This window comes from Oncorhynchus masou, chromosome 6 (assembly GCF_036934945.1).
Source record: "Oncorhynchus masou masou isolate Uvic2021 chromosome 6, UVic_Omas_1.1, whole genome shotgun sequence".
Taxonomy (NCBI): domain Eukaryota; kingdom Metazoa; phylum Chordata; class Actinopteri; order Salmoniformes; family Salmonidae; genus Oncorhynchus; species Oncorhynchus masou.
Genome location: NC_088217.1, coordinates 48,553,013 through 48,571,219, shown reverse-complemented (window position 1 = coordinate 48,571,219; position 18,207 = coordinate 48,553,013). Strand labels below are relative to the sequence as shown.

Below are 18,207 nucleotides of genomic sequence, written 5' to 3'. Positions count from 1 at the left end.
GATATTTTCAAGTCTTGTCATAGATTTTCAATCCGATTTAAGTAAAAACTGTAACTAGACCATTCAGGAACATTCAATAGCATCTTGGTAAGCAACTCCGGTGTATATTTGGCCTTGTGTTTTAGGTTATTGTCCAGCTGAAAGGTGAATTTGTGTCCTAGTGTCTTTTGGAAAGCAGACTGAACCTAAAGATGGCGCCAGAGAGTAGGGCCAACCATGCTATTTGTATGTTTTTTGCGTTGTGTTGCTGCTACCGTCTCTTATGACCCAAAAACAGCTTCTGGACATCAGAACTGGGATTACTTACCTCAAATTGGACGAGGAGTTCTTCTTCAATGAGTCGGACGCTAGGGATATACAACAGACACCCGACCTGGAAAAGGAAACGTAGGTTTTGCGGAAAGAGATGACAAGTGGCTAACCTGCCCTTGCCTTCTATTCTGCTAGCTACCGTTCAATCGCTGTAAAATAAATGGGACGAACTGAAAGCACGTATATCCTACCAATGGGACATTAAAAACGATAAAATCTTATGTTTCACTGAGTTGTGGCTGAACGACAACATTAAGAACATACAGCTGGTGGGGTATGCACTCTATTGGCAGGACAGAACAACAACCTCTGGTAAGACACAGGGCAGGGGCCTATGCATATTTGTTAACAATAGCTGGTGCACAATATGTAAGGAAGTCTCAGGGTGCTGCTTGCCTGAGGTAGAGAAGCTTATGATAAGCTGTAGACCACACTATCTACCTAGAGAGCTTTCATCTGTATTTTTCGTAACTGTCCGCATACCACTACAGACAGAGGCTCGCACTAAAACCGCACTCGATGAGCTGTATTCCCCCATAAGCAAACAGGAAAACGCTCATCCAGAGGCGGCGTGTCATGTCTTGTTATGTCTGTTCCTGTCCTTTCTCTTCACTCTGTCTCTCTCTGCTGGTCTTTTTAGGTTACCTTCTCTGTCTCTCATTCTTCAGCTGTTCTACATCTCCCCTAACTAGCTCATTCACTCTTTCCCACCTGTTCTCTCTTCCCCCTCTGATTAGGTCTCTATTTCTCTCTCTGTTCCTGCTACTTTCAGTGTCTGATTCTTGTTTGTGTTTTTGATGCCAGAAGCAAGCTGTCGTCTCGTTTGCTTCCACCTTGTCCTATCCTGTCGGAGTCTGCCTGGCAGGTGCATCCTGCACTATACTAACGTTCTTTTTGTTCCGTTGACAACGTTGGAAGAGGATTTATGCCATTCCTGTTTTTCATTAAAGAACTCTGTTTTCTGTTAAAACCGCTTTTGGGTCTTCACTCAAGTACATAACAGAAGAATCAGACCAAGAATGGACCCAGCGGCTCCGGACCCTTTTCACTCCGCCGTCGAGATCCAGGGAGCGATGCTAGGCAGACACGAGGAGGAATTGTCTGCTGCTCGACATGCCGTTGAGACCCTGGCCGTCCAAGTCTCCGACCTCACAAGACAGGTTCACCAACTCCACCTCGATCCACCGCCCACTTCCAGGGTTTCCGAGTCTCCGGAGCCCAGGATCAACAACCCGCCGTGTTACTCTGGGGAGCCCACTGAGTGCCGCTCATTCCTCACTCAGTGTGATGTGGTGTTCTCTCTCCAGCCCAACACTTACTCCAGGAGCGCAGCCCGCATCGCCTACGTCATTTCTCTCCCCTTACCGGACGGGCGCGTGAGTGGGGCACGGCAATCTGGGAGGCGAGGGCTGAGTGTATTAACCAGTATCAGGACTTTAAGGAGGAGATGATACGGGTTTTTGACCGTTCTGTTTTTGGGGAGGAGGCTTCCAGGGCCCTGTCTTCCCTATGTCAGGGGAATCGATCCATAACGGATTATTCTATTGAGTTTCGCACTCTCGCTGCCTCTAGTGACTGGAACGAGCCGGCTTTGCTCGCTCGTTTTCTGGAGGGTCTCCTCGTCGAGGTTAAGGATGAGATCCTCTCCCGGGAGGTTCCTTCCAGTCTGGACTCCTTAATAGCTCTCGCTATTCGCATAGAGCGACGGTTTGATCTTCGTCGCCGAGCTCGTGGAAAGGAGCTCGCGTTCTCCGTTGCTCCCCTCTCCACATCACTGCCACCTGCCGCATCACTGCCACCCTCCTCCGCCGGCTCGGATGCTGAGCCTTTGCAGCTGGGGGTATCCGCATCTCGGCCAAGGAGAAGGAACGGAGAATCACCAATCGCCTCTGTCTCTACTGCGGCTCCGCTGGTCATTTTGTCACCTCATGTCCAGTAAAAGCCAGAGCTCATCAGTAAGAGGAGGGCTACTGGTGAGCGCAACTACTCAGGCCTCTCCTTCTGGATCACGCACTACCTTTCCGGTCCATCTCCGCTGGCCCGGTTCATCTGCTTCCTGCAGTGCCTTGATAGACTCTGGGGCGGAGGGCTGTTTTATGGACGAGACCTGGGCTCGGGAACATGACATTCCTCTCAGACAGTTAGGGAGCCCACGGCCTTGTTCGCTTTAGATGGTAGTTCTCTCCCCAAGATTCAGCGTGAGACGCTGCCTTTAACCCTCACTGTCTCTGGTAATCATAGCGAAACCATTTCTTTTTTAATTTTTCGTTCACCTTTTACACCTGTTGTTTTGGGTCATCCCTGGCTAGTGCGCCATAACCCTTCTATTAATTGGTCTAGTAATACTATCCTATCCTGGAATGTTTCTTGTCATGTGTGACCTGTTTAATGTCTGCTATCCCTCCTGTTTCCTCTGTCTCTTCTTCACAGGAGGAGCCTGGCGATTTGACAGGGGTGCCGGAGGAGTATCACGATCTGCGCACGGTGTTCAGTCGTTCCAAGGCCACTTCTCTCCCTCCACACCGGTCGTATGACTGTAGTATTGATCTCCTTCCGGGAACTACTCCCCCGGGGTAGATTATACTCTCTGTCGGCTCCCGAACGTAAGGCTCTCGAGGATTATTTGTCTGTTTCGCTCGACGCCGGTACCATAGTCTCCTCCTCCTCTCCCGCCGGAGCGGGGTTTTTTTTTGTTCAGAAGAAGGACGGGTCCCTGCGCCCATGCGTGGATTATCGAGGGCTGAATGACATAACAGTTAAGAATCGTTATCCGCTTCCTCTTATGTCTTCGGCCTTCGAGATCCTGCAGGGAGCCAGGTTTTTCACCAAATTGGACCTTCGTAACGCCTACCATCTCGTGCGCATCAGGGAGGGGGACGAGTGGAAGACGGCGTTTAACACTCCGTTAGGGCACTTTGAATACCGGGTTCTTCCTTTCGGCCTCGTTAACGCTCCAGCTGTCTTTCAGGCACTAGTTAACGACGTCCTGAGAGACATGCTGAACATTTTTGTTTTCGTTTACATGGACGATATCCTGATTTTTTCACCGTCTCTCTCGATTCATGTTCAGCACGTGCGACGCGTCCTCCAGCGCCTTTTGGAGAACTGTCTTTATGTGAAGGCTGAGAAGTGCATTTTTCATGCCGCCTCTGTCCCTTTTCTCGGTTCCGTTATTTCCGCTGAGGGCATTAAGATGGATCCCGCTAAGGTCCAGGCTGTCATTGATTGGCCCGTTCCTAAGTCACGCGTCGAGCTGCAGCGCTTTCTGGGCTTCGCTAATTTCTATCGTCGTTTCATCCGTAATTTCGGTCAGGTGGCAGCTCCCCTCACAGCCCTTACTTCTGTTAAGACGTGCTTTAAGTGGTCCGTTTCCGCCCAGGGAGCTTTTGATCTTCTTAAGAATCGTTTTACATCCGCTCCTATTCTTGTTACACCTGACATCTCTAGACAGTTTGTTGTTGAGGTTGACGCGTCAGAGGTGGGCGTGGGAGCCATTCTTTCTCAGCGCTCTCTCTCTGACGGCAAGGTCCATCCTTGCGCGTTTTTCTCTCATCGCTTATCGCCGTCAGAACGTAACTATGATGTTGGTAATCGCGAACTGCTCGCCATCCGCTTAGCCCTAGGCGAATGGCGACAGTGGTTGGAGGGGGCGACCGTTCCTTTTGTCGTTTGGACTGACCATAGGAACCTTGAGTACATCCGTTCAGCCAAACGACTTAATGCGCGTCAGGCTCGTTGGGCTCTGTTTTTCGCTCGTTTCGAGTTTGTTATTTCTTATCGTCCGGGCTCAAAAACACCAAGCCTGATGCTTTATCTCGTCTCTTCAGTTCTTCTGAGGTCTCCTCCGACCCCGAGGGATTCTCCCTGAGGGGCGTGTTGTCGGGTTGACTGTCTGGGGAATTGAGAGGCAGGTAAAGCAAGCACTCGCTCACACTCCGTCGCCGCGAGCTTGTCCTAGGAACCTTCTGTTCGTTCCCGTTCCTACTCGTCCGGCCGTTCTTCAGTGGGCCCACTCTGCCAAGTTAGCCGGCCACCCCGGCGTTCGGGGTACGCTCGCTTCCATTCGCCAGCGTTTCTGGTGGCCCACTCGGGAACGTGACGCGCGTCGATTTGTCGCCGCTTGTTCGGTCTGCGCGCAGACTAAATCTGGGAACTCTCCTCCTGCCGGCCGTCTCAGACCGCTTCCCATTCCCTCTCGACCGTGGTCTCACATCGCTTTAGATTTTATCACCGGACTGCCTTCATCAGCGGGGAAGACAGTTATTCTTACGGTTGTCGATAGATTCTCTAAGGCGGCTCATTTCATTCCTCTCGCTAAGCTCCCTTCTGCTAAGGAGACGGCTCAGATCATTATCGAGAATGTTTTTCGAATTCATGGCCTTCCGTCTGACGTCGTTTCCGACAGAGGCCCGCAGTTCACGTCTCAATTTTGGAGGGAGTTTTGCCGTTTGATTGGGGCTTCCGTCAGTCTCTCGTCCGGCTTTCATCCCCAGTCTAACGGTCAAGCCGAACGGGCCAATCAGACTGTTGGTCGCATTTTACGCAGTCTTTCTTTTCGTAACCCTGCGTCTTGGTCAGAACAGCTCCCCTGGGCAGAGTACGCCCACAACTCGCTTCCTTCGTCTGCTACCGGTCTATCTCCTTTTCAGAGTAGCCTCGGGTACCAGTCTCCGCTGTTCTCATCTCAGCTCGCCGAGTCCTGCGTCCCCTCCGCTCAGGCTTTTGTCCAGCGTTGCGAGCGCACCTGGAAGGGGGTCAGGTCGGCACTTTGCCGTAATAGGGCGCAGACTGTGAGGGCCGCTAATAAGCGTAGGACCAAGAGTCCTAGATATTGTTGCGGTCAGAGAGTATGGCTCTCCACTCAGAACCTTCCCCTTAAGACAGCTTCTCGCAAGTTGGCCCCGCGGTTCATTGGTCCGTTCCGTATTTCTCAGGTCATTAATCCTGTCGCAGTGCGACTTCTTCTCCCGCTATCTTCGTCGCGTTCACCCGGTCTTCCATGTCTCCTGTGTTAAGCCCGTTCTTCGCGCCCCGCTTGTCCCTCCCCCCCCATCCTTGTCGAGGGCGCACCCATCTACAGGGTTCGTAAGATTTTGGACATGCGCCCTCGGGGCCGTGGTCATCAGTACCTAGTGGATTGGGAGGGGTACGGTCCTGAGGAGAGGAGTTGGGTTCCCTCTCGGGACGTGCTGGACCGTTCGCTGATCGATGATTTCCTCCGTTGCCGCCAGGTTTCCTCCTCAAGTGCGCCAGGAGGCGCTCGGTGAGTGGGTGGGGGGGTACTGTCATGTCTTGTTATGTCTGTTCCTGTCCTTTCTCTTCACTCTGTCTCTCTCTGCTGGTCTTTTTAGGTTACCTTCTCTGTCTCTCATTCTTCAGCTGTTCTACATCTCCCCTAACTAGCTCATTCACTCTTTCCCACCTGTTCTCTCTTCCCCCTCTGATTAGGTCTCTATTTCTCTCTCTGTTCCTGCTACTTTCAGTGTCTGATTCTTGTTTGTGTTTTTGATGCCAGAAGCAAGCTGTCGTCTCGTTTGCTTCCACCTTGTCCTATCCTGTCGGAGTCTGCCTGGCAGGTGCATCCTGCACTATACTAACGTTCTTTTTGTTCCGTTGACAACGTTGGAAGAGGATTTATGCCATTCCTGTTTTTCATTAAAGAACTCTGTTTTCTGTTAAAACCGCTTTTGGGTCTTCACTCAAGTACATAACACGGCGTTGCTAGTGGCCGGGGACTTTAATGCAGGGAAACTTAAATCAGTTCTACCTCATTTCTATCAGCATGTTAAATGTGAAACCAGGGGGGAAACAATTCTAGACCACCTTTACTCCACACACAGAGACACGTAAAAAAGCTCTTCCTCGACCTCCATTTGACAAATCTGACCGTAACTGTATCCTTCTGATTCCTGCTTTCAAGCAAAAATTTAAGTAGGAAGCACCAGTGACTCGGTCTATAAAAAAGTGATCAGATGAAGGAGATGCTAAACTACAGGACTGTTTTGCTTGCACAGACTGGAATATGTTAAGGGATTCTTCCGATGGTATTAAGGAGTACACTACACCAGTCATTGGCTTTATCAATAAGTGCATTGAGGACGTCGTCCCCAAAGTGACCGTAACTACACACCGTAACCAGAAGCCATGGATTACAGGCAACATTTGCACTGAGCTAAAGGGTAGAGCTGCCGTTTTCAGGGAGTCTAACACGGAAGCTTATAAGAAATCCCGCTATGCCCTCCACAACGAACCATCAAACAGGCAAAGCATCAATACAGGACTAAGATTGAATCGTATTACACCGGCTCCAACGCTCATCGGATGTGGCACAGCTTGCAAACTATTACAGAACACAAAGGGAAGCACAGCCGAGAGCTGCCCAGTGACACGAGCCGACCAGACGAGCTAAATAACTTCTATGCTCGCTTCGAGGCAAGTAACACTGAAACATGCAAGAGAGCATCAGCTGTTCCAAATGACTGTGTGATCACGCTCTCCACAGACGATGTGAGTAAGAACTTTAAACAGGTCAACATTCACAAGACCGCTGGGCCAGACGGATTACCAGGACGTGTACTCCGAACATGACCAGCTCGTAAGTGTCTTCACTGACATTTTCAGCCTCTCCTGTCTGAGTCTGTAATACCAACATGTTTCAAGCAGACCACCATAGTCTCTGTGCCCAAGAACACTAAGGTAACCTGCCTACATGACTACCGACCCATAGCACTCACTTCTGCAGCCATGAAATGCTTTGAAAGGCTGATCATGGCTCACATCAACAACATTATCCCAGAAACCCTAGACCCACTCCAATTTGCATGCCGCACCAAGAGATCCACAGATTATGCAATCTCTATTGCAGTCCACACTGCCCTTTCCCAACTGGACAAAAAGAACACCATAGTGCCCTCAAAGCTCATCACTAAGCTAAGGACCCTGGGACTAAACACCTCACTCTGCAACTGGATCCTGGACTTCCTGATGGGCCGCCCCAGGTGGTAAGGGTAGGTAACAACAAATCTGCCACGCTGATCCTCAACACGGGGACACCCCAGGGGTGCGTGCTCAGTCCCCCCCTGTACTCCCTGTTCACTCATGACTGCACGGCCAGGCACGACACTAACACCATCATTAAGTTAGCTGATGACACAACAGTGGTAGGCCTGATCACCGATAACGATGAGACAGCCTATAGGGAGGAGGTCAGAGATCTGACCATGTGGTGCAAGGACAATAACCTCTCCCTCATTGTGATCAAGACAAAGGAGATGATTTTGGACTACAGGAAAAGGAGGACCGAGCACACCCCCATTCTCATCGAGCAGGAGCAGGTTGAGAGCTTCAAGTTCCTTAGTGTCCATATCACCAACAAACTAACATGGTGCAAGCACACCAAGACAGTCGTGAAGAGGTTACGACAAAATCTATTTCCCTCGGGAGACTGAAAAGATTTGGCATGGTCCTCAGATTCTCAAAACGTTTTACAGATGCACCATCGAGAGCTGACCGGTTGCATCACTGCCTGGTATGGCAACTGCTTGACCTCCAACCGCAAGGCACTACAGAGGGTAGTGCGCACGGCCCAGTAAATCCCCGGGCCAAGCCTCCTGCCATCCAGGACCACTATACCAGGTGGTGTCAGAGGAAGGCCTAAAAATTGTCAAAGACCCCAGCCACCCTAGTCATAGACTGTTCTCTTTGCTACTGCACGGCAAGCGGTACCGGAGCGCCAAGTCTCGGTCCAAGAGGCTTCTAATCAGCTTCTACCCCCAAGCCATAAGACTTCTGAACAGCTAATCAAATGCCTACCCAGACTATTTGCATTGCCCCCCCCAACTCCCTATGTTGCTGCTACTCTCTGTTATTATCTATGCATAGCCACTTTAATAACTCTACCTACATGTACATAATTACCGCAATTACCTCAACACCGGTGCCCCTCGCACATTGACACATTGACTCTATATATAGCCCTGCCATTGATATTTACTGCTGCTCTTAATTATTTGTTATTCTTATCTCTTATCTCTTACTTACTTACTCTACAAGGAAAACAGTACTCTTACTTACTTATCTCTTACTTTTTTAGGGATTTACTTAAAACTGCATTGTTTGTTAAGGAATTGTAAGTAAGCATTTCACTGTAAAGTCTAATACAATTTTATTTTGATAATGAATCCAGTTTTTAGCTAGGATTCTGCCTGTGTTTAGCTTTACTCTGTTTCTTTTTATCCCAAAAAACTTCCTAGTTCTTGCCGATGACAAGCATACCCATAAAATGACAAAGCCACCACCATGCTTGAAAATATGAAGAGTGGTACTCAGTGATGTGTTGTCTTGGATTTGCCCCAAACATAAATATTTGTATTCAGGACATAAAGTACATTTCTTTGCCACATTTTTTGCTGTATCACTTGTAGCAAACAGGATGGTTTGGATTATTTTTTATTCTGAGATGGTATACTATTATTGCACACAGAGTGAGTCCATGCAACCTATTATGTGACTTAAGCACATTTTTACTCCTGAATGTATTCAGAATTGCCATAACAAAGAGTTTGAACACGTATTGACTCAAGACATATCCGCCTTTTAATTCATTTGTAAACATTTCTAAAAACATCATTCCACTTTGACAATTATGGGTTATTGTGAGTAGGTCTGTGACACACAATCTCAATGGAATCCATTCTAAATTCAGGCTGTAACACAACCAAATGTGGAATAAGTCGAGGGGTGTGAATACATTCTGAAGGCACTGTAGCTAGCGTATCCTCAGCATGGGTTCTGCACCACCTCCTCCTCTACCACCAACGTGTTACTGATGCCTGTGAGTCAGAGGATTTGTTAGATGTAGCTAAGCTCAGCTCCCACCTTATTTCTAGGGTATTATCCTCAGGCATCTTTCTCTTAAACCACAGAGTCTGCTCCAACTTCTCCACTGCATACCACCGGATTGAGCAGACGCTGGATTAATACTCTGTACTTTGGCGTTAAAATGTGAGGTAATTTATTTCCAAGTACTGTGTCCTGTTTGAGAATGGTTTGAGTTAAACCTTGTTCCGTATTCTAATACTTCTACACTGCTATTAGGGTTGATGACGTAAAACTTCCTAAGTATTTTCCAGAGAATCTAGAGCTGGATATTTCATACAAATATTAGTGTGGTGACAGTACCCTGCACCTACATAACCATTACACGCAACAACAACAAACACTATTAATCTAAATGAATCTCATGAGAGCATAATCTATCTATCTCTCTCTTTGGAAATATATGACGACAAGTTAATGTGCAGCATGGCATGATGAATAATGTCTATTGCTAAGAAGATTACAACCAGGATTGACCACAGTGGAGCCAGCCATTTTACATATGGTGTAAGTAATTGAGGAACATGTGTTCAAAACCCTTACACAAAGACTTATGGCTTCCCAGTCAGGTTCTGATAAATAATTGATAGTGACAGTATTATTATGGAAAACAGAAAAAACACGGACAACAATGATTCATGAATTCTACATAAAAACGAAATTCCAATGATAATGTTTAGACAGTATTTTAAATGGTCTGGGGTGGGTATTTTTTAGTGAAGGAGGAGCAGGAAAGAGATTAAAGTACTTCCCAGTTCAGAATTGTACAGTACATGATAAGTCCATTCCCTCTCTCCCTCAAAGCACTGACAGTGAGGGCTCTGATTTATTCATGAGCCTCTGCTGCCAAGGAGTATCAAATGAAAGAGGTTGACTGAAAAGGTAAAGATTCTGCTGAGAAAAGCAAATGACAAATCAAAACAAATCAAACGCAGGTGCACCCACCCGTTGACTTTACAGGACTAGCTGTTTGCCTCGACATCAACAATTAATGCCGCGCTGCCCCAACCTCTGCATCATTCCGGGTGTCAGGGGAGAATGCCAATCTTTCTTCTGTTTCAGATAAAGGACTGAAATGGAGACCGCTTATCGTGTTCTTTCATCACCCGAAAGGTTATTCAGTAAGTTCTAATAACTTGGTGTGAAATGTTGAGGGCAGTTTTTAAGGATTGTAGCAGCACCAGAAATAAATCACAGTGGTTCCTGTCACATAGATCAGCCTCCACCCACACTCCAATCAGTCTCCATCAGCAGGTGAAGGTCACCAGTCTATCCTCTTTACTGTACCCGGCCGCCTGCAGACCAACCACATGTCCTCTCACCTGCTCCTTCAAATATCCTTGCAAGATATTTTGGCATTCCGTAATCCATTGGAGATGGATTCTGAAAGTGAAAATATATACTGATGATGTCTATACTTGATCAGTCAGAAATAAACCCTTTTTAAGAATTGTGCAGATCAGGTAAAAATCAAGAGGTTTTTTTCCCTTTGACAATTTTCAAGGGCATTATAGCTGTAGGTGTTCTTGATCAAGAAGGCTACTCCGTGCAACCTTACCTTCTGAAAATGGTATTAAATTGTAATTTTGCTAAATGCATTGTGGCATTGTATTCATTAAGGATGCATCAAGGAACCTTTGTTGATAGCTTCGGGTAGTCTAAAAAGGGTGTTATTATCCTTCTATGCCACACTTCCACAACAATGGTGACATAAAGCATGATTCAGTTGGCAATGAGTCATCATTAACTAATTGCAAGAACATTTCCTTCCATTCCAATCACCAAACAGGGCCATATAAGTAAGCATCATTGCTCACTTTCCGCCCTATTTTCGAGTACTGAACTTTCCAAAAAAATGCACTTCCTGAAGACATCACTGAGAATGTAGCCCACACGTCACAATAACATCCTGGCTGCCTGCTGGCTAGCTGGCGGATGGCCAGGGAAGCATTTCACTTGAAGTGTGCGAGGGACTGACAGGCGCCTGAGCAGCAACACAGGATTCATTAAAACATCTGTGGCCATGAATACAGAACCAGCCTGGCTCACATACACACCTGCAGCTATTAACACTGCCAAGATCCCGGGTATGAGGACGGGTGGAGGGAGAGTGGATCTGGCTGAACTGGCAGTCTGATATCACAGGCCTGACCCCGGCAGACAACACTGAGCTCAGGATGTTAAACCTCCACCAGCCGCTCCATCTATCAGTGTTATCTCTCTCTATCGCCCAAGTGAAGATTAGGCCTCAGCTAGATACTTGCCCTGGCCTGCTGGCCTGCACTGAACTCACTGCCATGCAGCTTCATATCCCAACACGGGGAACTGGGGGGAACATGCATAACACATGATACCTCAGAGAAATGTCATGTCTACTCAACGTATAAGACATCTCAGTGATAGTAGCATTGGTGAGATAGTTATAGACACAGACAATTACACCCCGTACATATATACGAAAAACATTGAGGCTGTCTGTTGGTCAGTGCAACACACCATGTTGTCATTCGGATCATGTGTCTATCATATGCATACATTTGTCAGCGAGAAGCAGCCGGGCCAATATTTTCCTCTCTAGAACAATGACCAAATGGATCACTTATTTTATGTTCTAATTCATTTCCTGTGGATGGTGGAAGATGGAGTGATTTCACATCTGTTGCAATTTGGTGAGAGCAGGCTGAATGGTCGGGCCGCAGTGGGCCACTGCCAGTCTGTCTGCTGGGCATGAGCAACTGAGGGGGCCCATATGTATTCTCTCAATGGCCCTCCTGAGACTAATCGACAGGGCTGCAGAGACGTGGCAGATTTATTAAGTCACTGCTTTAGAAATGAAGCCACAAAGTGGTATATTAATAATTGTTTTGCCAGACTAAGTGACTGAAGAGCGTGATCATGGAATAAATATGTTGAGTTACATTTGAAAGAAAAACAGCTAATGATACATTATGCTTTACCTTCCTGTAAGGGGATGAACTTTATGGTAATCATGTCAGAAGAGAGGATGGTATATATTTCCTGCCAATCATGACAGCAGACTTGGGTGTCATTAATAAGAACTGCTCTTGTTGACCAAAGTCCCACTGTACCATTATCGAAGTTGAAAGCAGTACATATGCATAACAGATCTGACACACACATGCACACACGGGAACATACACACACTGCCTGTCACAGAGAGAGAGAGAGAGAGAGAGAGAGAGAGAGAGAGAGAGAGAGAGAGAGAGAGAGAGAGAGAGAGAGAGAGAAAATCAGCACCGTGGACAGCTCAGGCACTGGTTGTTTCAAACAGAAATACATTGTACCGCTTTAGAAGAGTATAGGAGCTACCCACTGGAGTATGACATGTTCAGCAATTAGGCTATAGCCTACCTGAACAACTTCAGAAAACCCAGAAAGAGCTACCAAGCTACCCCGTTACCAAGCTACCCCGTTATGTGATGCAAGTTGAAACAAAACCTCATAGTTCGCCGAGTCTTCCACAGAAGCGTTGGAAAGCATTAGTGCACCAACTGTGAAGGTATGAGGCGGGGAGATCAATTAAAACGATTGCTATACTTACAAAACTACGACGGATTACCTACCATTTTGAATGTACTGACAATATGCTTTGAAATGCAATTCCGATTGGCAAATGCTGCTTGTACCGAAGTGTAGATCCGATTGAAGCGCGCGAAATGCTGCCGGGGGGGGGGGGGGGGGGTGAATAGGAACTTTATCTTCATGTACCCGGGAGATAAAGCATTCATTTGAGTTCAATGCATGGCAATCTAAGGTTTTTCATGAAAATGCGCAAATCAACCAGCTGTGGTGCGACTAGGTAGCCTAGCCTAGGCTACTAGTTATACCTGCTGCTATGCGTTTACTCAAATTGTAAGTGGAGTGGACGCATTCACCACCGAAGTAGCCTAACATTCTTCATTCACATAATAACTTTCATGCAACCTTACCTTAAACAGAAAAGACAGGACAGGTTGCTTCAGGCGAATGGAAAGGTTCTTAAAAACCAAGAGGATGCTGGAGACGATGACAGTGGAGACGTCCGGGACACAGGGATCTCAAGCCGCTTTTGATACAGAACCGCTTGATGTCCGAACTGTTTCTCAAGTGAGTCTGGCTTTTTACGGCAGAAAAACGCCACACCATAGACCCCTCCCCCGTATAAATCACAATCTGTATCAAATAATGGTTGTTCTCATGAATAGGCTATACTAATGATCTCAACACAATTTTAATATAACATCAGACTATTGAATATGAAGGTGAATTTGTGGTGTAGACTAATAGTCCATCTATTTAAAGTGTAGGCTAATTCTTCATAAATTGGGACAAATTGTTTCCCTTTTTTAGTGAATGACAAAACTACGGGAGGCTATAGCCTACACCTCTCCTAGCCTACCACCAACATTTATCAATCAGCAGTGTTCTATTCCGCGCCTTTGTTATGTCCATTTACAGCAATGTGTCCATACAACCTGGTCTCATAGACTAGACGTAACATATTAAGTCAGGGACACATTAGTATGATATGTTACATTTGGTATGGTTACATACACTACCAGTCAAATGTGTGGACACACTTACTCATTCCAGGGGTTTTCTTTATTTTTTACTATTTTCTACATTGTATAGGTGACTACCTCATGAAGCTGGTTGAGAAAATGCCATGACTGTGCTAAGCTGTCTTCAAGGCAAAGAGTGACTACTTTGAAGAATCTAACACTTGTTTTGTTTCTACTTGATTCCATATGTGTTATTTCATAGTTTTAAAGTATTCACTAATATTCTACAATGTAGAAAATAGTAAAAAATGAAATAAAATGTAAAAAACCTTGAATGGTGTGTCCAAACGTGATACTGGTACTGTGAGACAGAAGGTTACTTAAGGGAAAAACGAAAGTAGGGTGGTTGGTCAGGGTGGATGTGTAGGCGTATGACGTGAAGATCTAGCAACCCAAAGGTTGCTTGTTCGAATATCAACTTTAACATACTTTGCAACTACAGTACTTACTTCTTTTTAGTTTGTTTTTCAACTACTTAGCATGTTAGCTAACGCTTCCCCTAACCATGACCATGATCCCTTACCTCTACACATGCTAACTTTAGCCACCTAGCTTATGTTAGCGACCTAGCCACAAGAAATTGGAATTCATAACATACAGTTGAAGTCGGAAGTTTACATGCACCTCAGCCAAATACATTTTAACTCAGTTTTTCACAAACATAACGATGGTTATTGTGGCCAAACAGTTCTATTTTTGTTTCATCAGACCAGAGGACATTTCTCCAAAAAGTATGATCTTTGTCCCCATGTGCAGTTGCAAACCATAGTCTGGATTTTGTTATAGTGGTTTTAGAGCAGTGGCTTCTTCCTTGCTGAGCGGTCTTTCAGGTTGTGTCGATATAGGACTCGTTTTACTGTGGATATAGATAATTTTGTACCTGTTTCCTCCAGCATCTTCACAATGTCCTTTACTGTTGTTTTGGGATTGATTTGCACTTTTCACACCAAAGTACGACCATCTCTAGGAGACAGAATGCGTATCCGTTTAGGCGTTCAGGCATTTAGAAATTGCTCCCAAGGATGAACCAGACTTGTGGAGGTCTATAATTTTTTCTGAGGTCTTGGCTGATTTATTTGGATTTTCCCATGATGTCAAGCAAGGAGGTACTGAGTTTGAAGGTAGGCTTTGAAATACATCCACAGGTACACCACCAATTGACTCAAATGATGTCAATTAGCCTATCAGAAGCTTCTAAAGCTATAACATAATTTTCTGGAATTTTCCAAGCTGTTTAAAAGCACAGTCAATTTAGTGTATGTAAACTTCTGACCCATTGGAATTGTGATACAGTGAATTATACGTGAAATAATCTGTCTGTGAACAATTGTTGGAAAAATGACTTGTGTCATGCACCAAGTAGATGTCCTAACCGACTTGCCAAAAATATAGTTTTTGAACAAGAAATTTGTGAAGTGGTTGAAAAAATGAGTTATAATGATTCCAATCTCAGTGCATGTAAACTTCCGACTTCAACTGGGGATAAGACCCAGATGCCGACAGCTAGAATCACAGATGTTTATTGACCCAAACAGGGGGCAGACAAAAGACAGATGGGTGACACCTGGAGGGGGGTGTAGTCATTCACAAAGACAGGTGAAACATATCAGGGTGTGAAATTATCATGTGTTAAGCAAATACATAACATATTGTACGAATTGCAATTTCTAGCATATTGTACAAATTGCAATTTGTAACATATCATACGAATTGTAATTCGAACATATGATACGAATTGGATGATGGACATGCACAAATGAATACGTACAATAAGAAATGTAACATCATACGAATTCGAGTGTCCCCCGGTTTACATTTATTATGTTACGTCTACCCCTGAGTCTATGTTGGTCCATCTTAAACTCGGTCTATTTAAATGGAATTTGCTACTGAATAGCTGTACAAAATGCACTATCAAGAGAATTGAAGATGAGCGATAAACAGTCTGATATTATCTATTGCTCTATGCTACATTGACAATTCACACAGCGTTAATCTAATTATAGCATACCATATTAAAAGTGAAATAATAGGTGAAATATCTCTCATAAGCATAACATATTGCATAATGTAGCCTAACATACAGTGCCTTCAGAAATTATTTGTGCCCCTTGACATTTACCACATTTTTTTTGTGTTACAGCCTGAATTTAACATTTTTTAAATTGAGATTTATGTTTTTCAAAATATGTACATATTAATTAAAACTGAAAAGCTGAAATGTCTTGAGTATTCAACCCCTTCGTGGAAAGTCTAAATAAGTTCAGGAGTAAAAATGTGCTTAACAAGTCACATGATAAGTTGCATGGACTCACTCTGTGTGCAATAAGAGTGTTTAACATGATTTTTGAATGACTACATAATCTCTGTACCCCACACATACAATTATCTGTATGGTCCCTCAGTCGAGCAGTGAATTTCAGACACAGATTTGGCCACAAAGACCAGGGAGGTTTTCCAATGCCTCATAAAGAAAGGCACCTATTGGTAGATAGGTAAAAAAACAAACATTAAAAATCCCTTTAAGCATGGTGAAGTTATTAATTACACTTTGTATGGTGTATCAATATGCCCAGTCACTATAAAGATACAGGCATCCTTCCTAACTCAGTTGCCGGAGAGGAAGGAAACCTCTCAGGGATTTCACCATGAGGCCAATGGTGACTTTAAAACAGTTACAGAGTTTAATGGCTGTGATAGGAGATCTGAGGATGGCTCAACAATATTGTAGTTACTCCACAATACTAACCTAATTGACAGAGTGAAAAGTAAGAAGCCTTTACAGAATACAAATATTCCAAAACATGCATCCTATTTGCAACAAGGCACTATAGTGATACAGCAAAAAATGTGGCAAAGCAATTACATTTTTTTTCTGAATACAAAGTGTTGTGTTTGGAGTGAATACAATACAACACATTACTGAGTACCACCCTCCATATTTTCAAGCATAGTGGTCCCAAGCAAAAAAAAAGTTTATTTTAATATACTGTATTACAAGTACAGTGCATTTGGGAAGTATTCAGACCCATTGCATTTTTCCAAACCTTGTTACTTTACAGCCTTATTCTAAAATGGATGAAATTGTTTTGTCATCAATCTACATACAGTACCCCATAATGACAAAGTGAAAACAAGTTTTTAGAGAAATATTTGCAAGTTTATACAAAAAAACACAGAACTACCTTATTTACATAAGTATTCAGACTCTTTGCTATAAGTCTCGAAATTAAGCTTAGGTGCATCCTGTTTCCAGTGATCATCCTTGAGATGTTTCTACAACTTGATTGGAGTCCACCTGTGGAAAATTCAATTAATTGGGCATGATTTGGAAAGGCACACACCTGTCTATTTAAAGGTCCCACAGTTCACAGTGCTTGTCAGAGCAAAAACCAAGCCATGAGGTCAAAGGAATTGTCCGTAGAGCTCCGAGACAGGATTGTGTTGAGGCACAGATCTTGGGAAGGGTACCAAAACATTTCTGTAGCATTGAAGGACCACATCAGAGGCCTCCATCATTCTTAAATGGAAGAAATTTGGAACCACCAAGACTGTTCCTAGAACTGGCCATCCAGCCAAACTGAGCAATCGGGGGAGAAGGGCCTTGTTCAGGGAGGTGACCAAGAACCCGATGGTCACTCTGACAAAGCTCCAGAGTTCCTCGGTGGAGATGGAAGGACCTTTTAGAAGGACAACCATCTCTGCTGTACTCCACCAATCAGGTCTTTATGGTAGAGTGGCCAGATGGAAGTCAAACCTCAGTTAAAGGCACACAGCTCACATGGAGTTTGCCAAACGGCACCTAAATCACTCTCAGACCATTAGAAATGAAATTCTCTGGTCTGATGAAACCAAGATTGAATTCTTTGGCCTGAATGCCAGGCATCACATCTGGAGGAAACCTGGCACCATCCCAACGGTGAAGCATGTTGGTGGCAGCATCATGCTATGGGGATGTCTTTCAGCAGCAGGGACTGGGAGAGTACTCAAGTTCAAGGGAAAGATGAACGGAGCATGATGAAAACCTGATCCAGAGCTCTCAGGACCTCAGACTTGGGCGAAGGTACACCTTCCAACACGACAATGACACTAAGCACACAACCAAGACAAAGCAGTAGTGGCTTTAAGACAAGTCTCTGAATGTCTGAATATTAGGTAAAACTTAAACATAACATTTTCTAACTGTACTTGTAATATTCTGAGGACCTCCAAGAGAAGGTCAAAGAGATGGTCAAATGTATATTGCGTGATTATCAATGGAATATTACGCCCCTCCCCCCCAATTTTGTGATATCCAATTGGTAGTTACAGTCTTGTCCCATCACTGCAGCTCTTGTATGGACTCGGGAGAGACAAAGGTCGAGAGCCATGCGTCTTCAGAAACACGACCCCGCCAAGCAGCATAGCACCAATGTGTCTGAAGAAACACTGTACAGCTGACGACCGAAGCCAGCGT

At 45.0% G+C, this 18,207-nt stretch overlaps 1 protein-coding gene across 2 annotated transcripts in view; it reads right to left on the bottom strand.

Annotated features, from left to right (window-relative positions):
• LOC135542171 (contactin-4) overlaps positions 1-13,338 on the bottom strand; it is a 116,344-nt gene extending 103,006 nt beyond the window's left edge. The window contains exons 1-2 of one of the 2 annotated variants that reach the window (XM_064968915.1): positions 13,140-13,338; positions 308-373 (exon numbers count right to left, since the gene is read on the bottom strand). The gene's annotated coding sequence lies outside the window, so the exon portion shown is untranslated. The remainder of the gene's footprint in view (positions 1-307; positions 374-13,139) is intronic. The other variant, XM_064968914.1, reaches the window with a different exon arrangement.
• Positions 13,339-18,207: the final 4,869 nt, after the last annotated feature.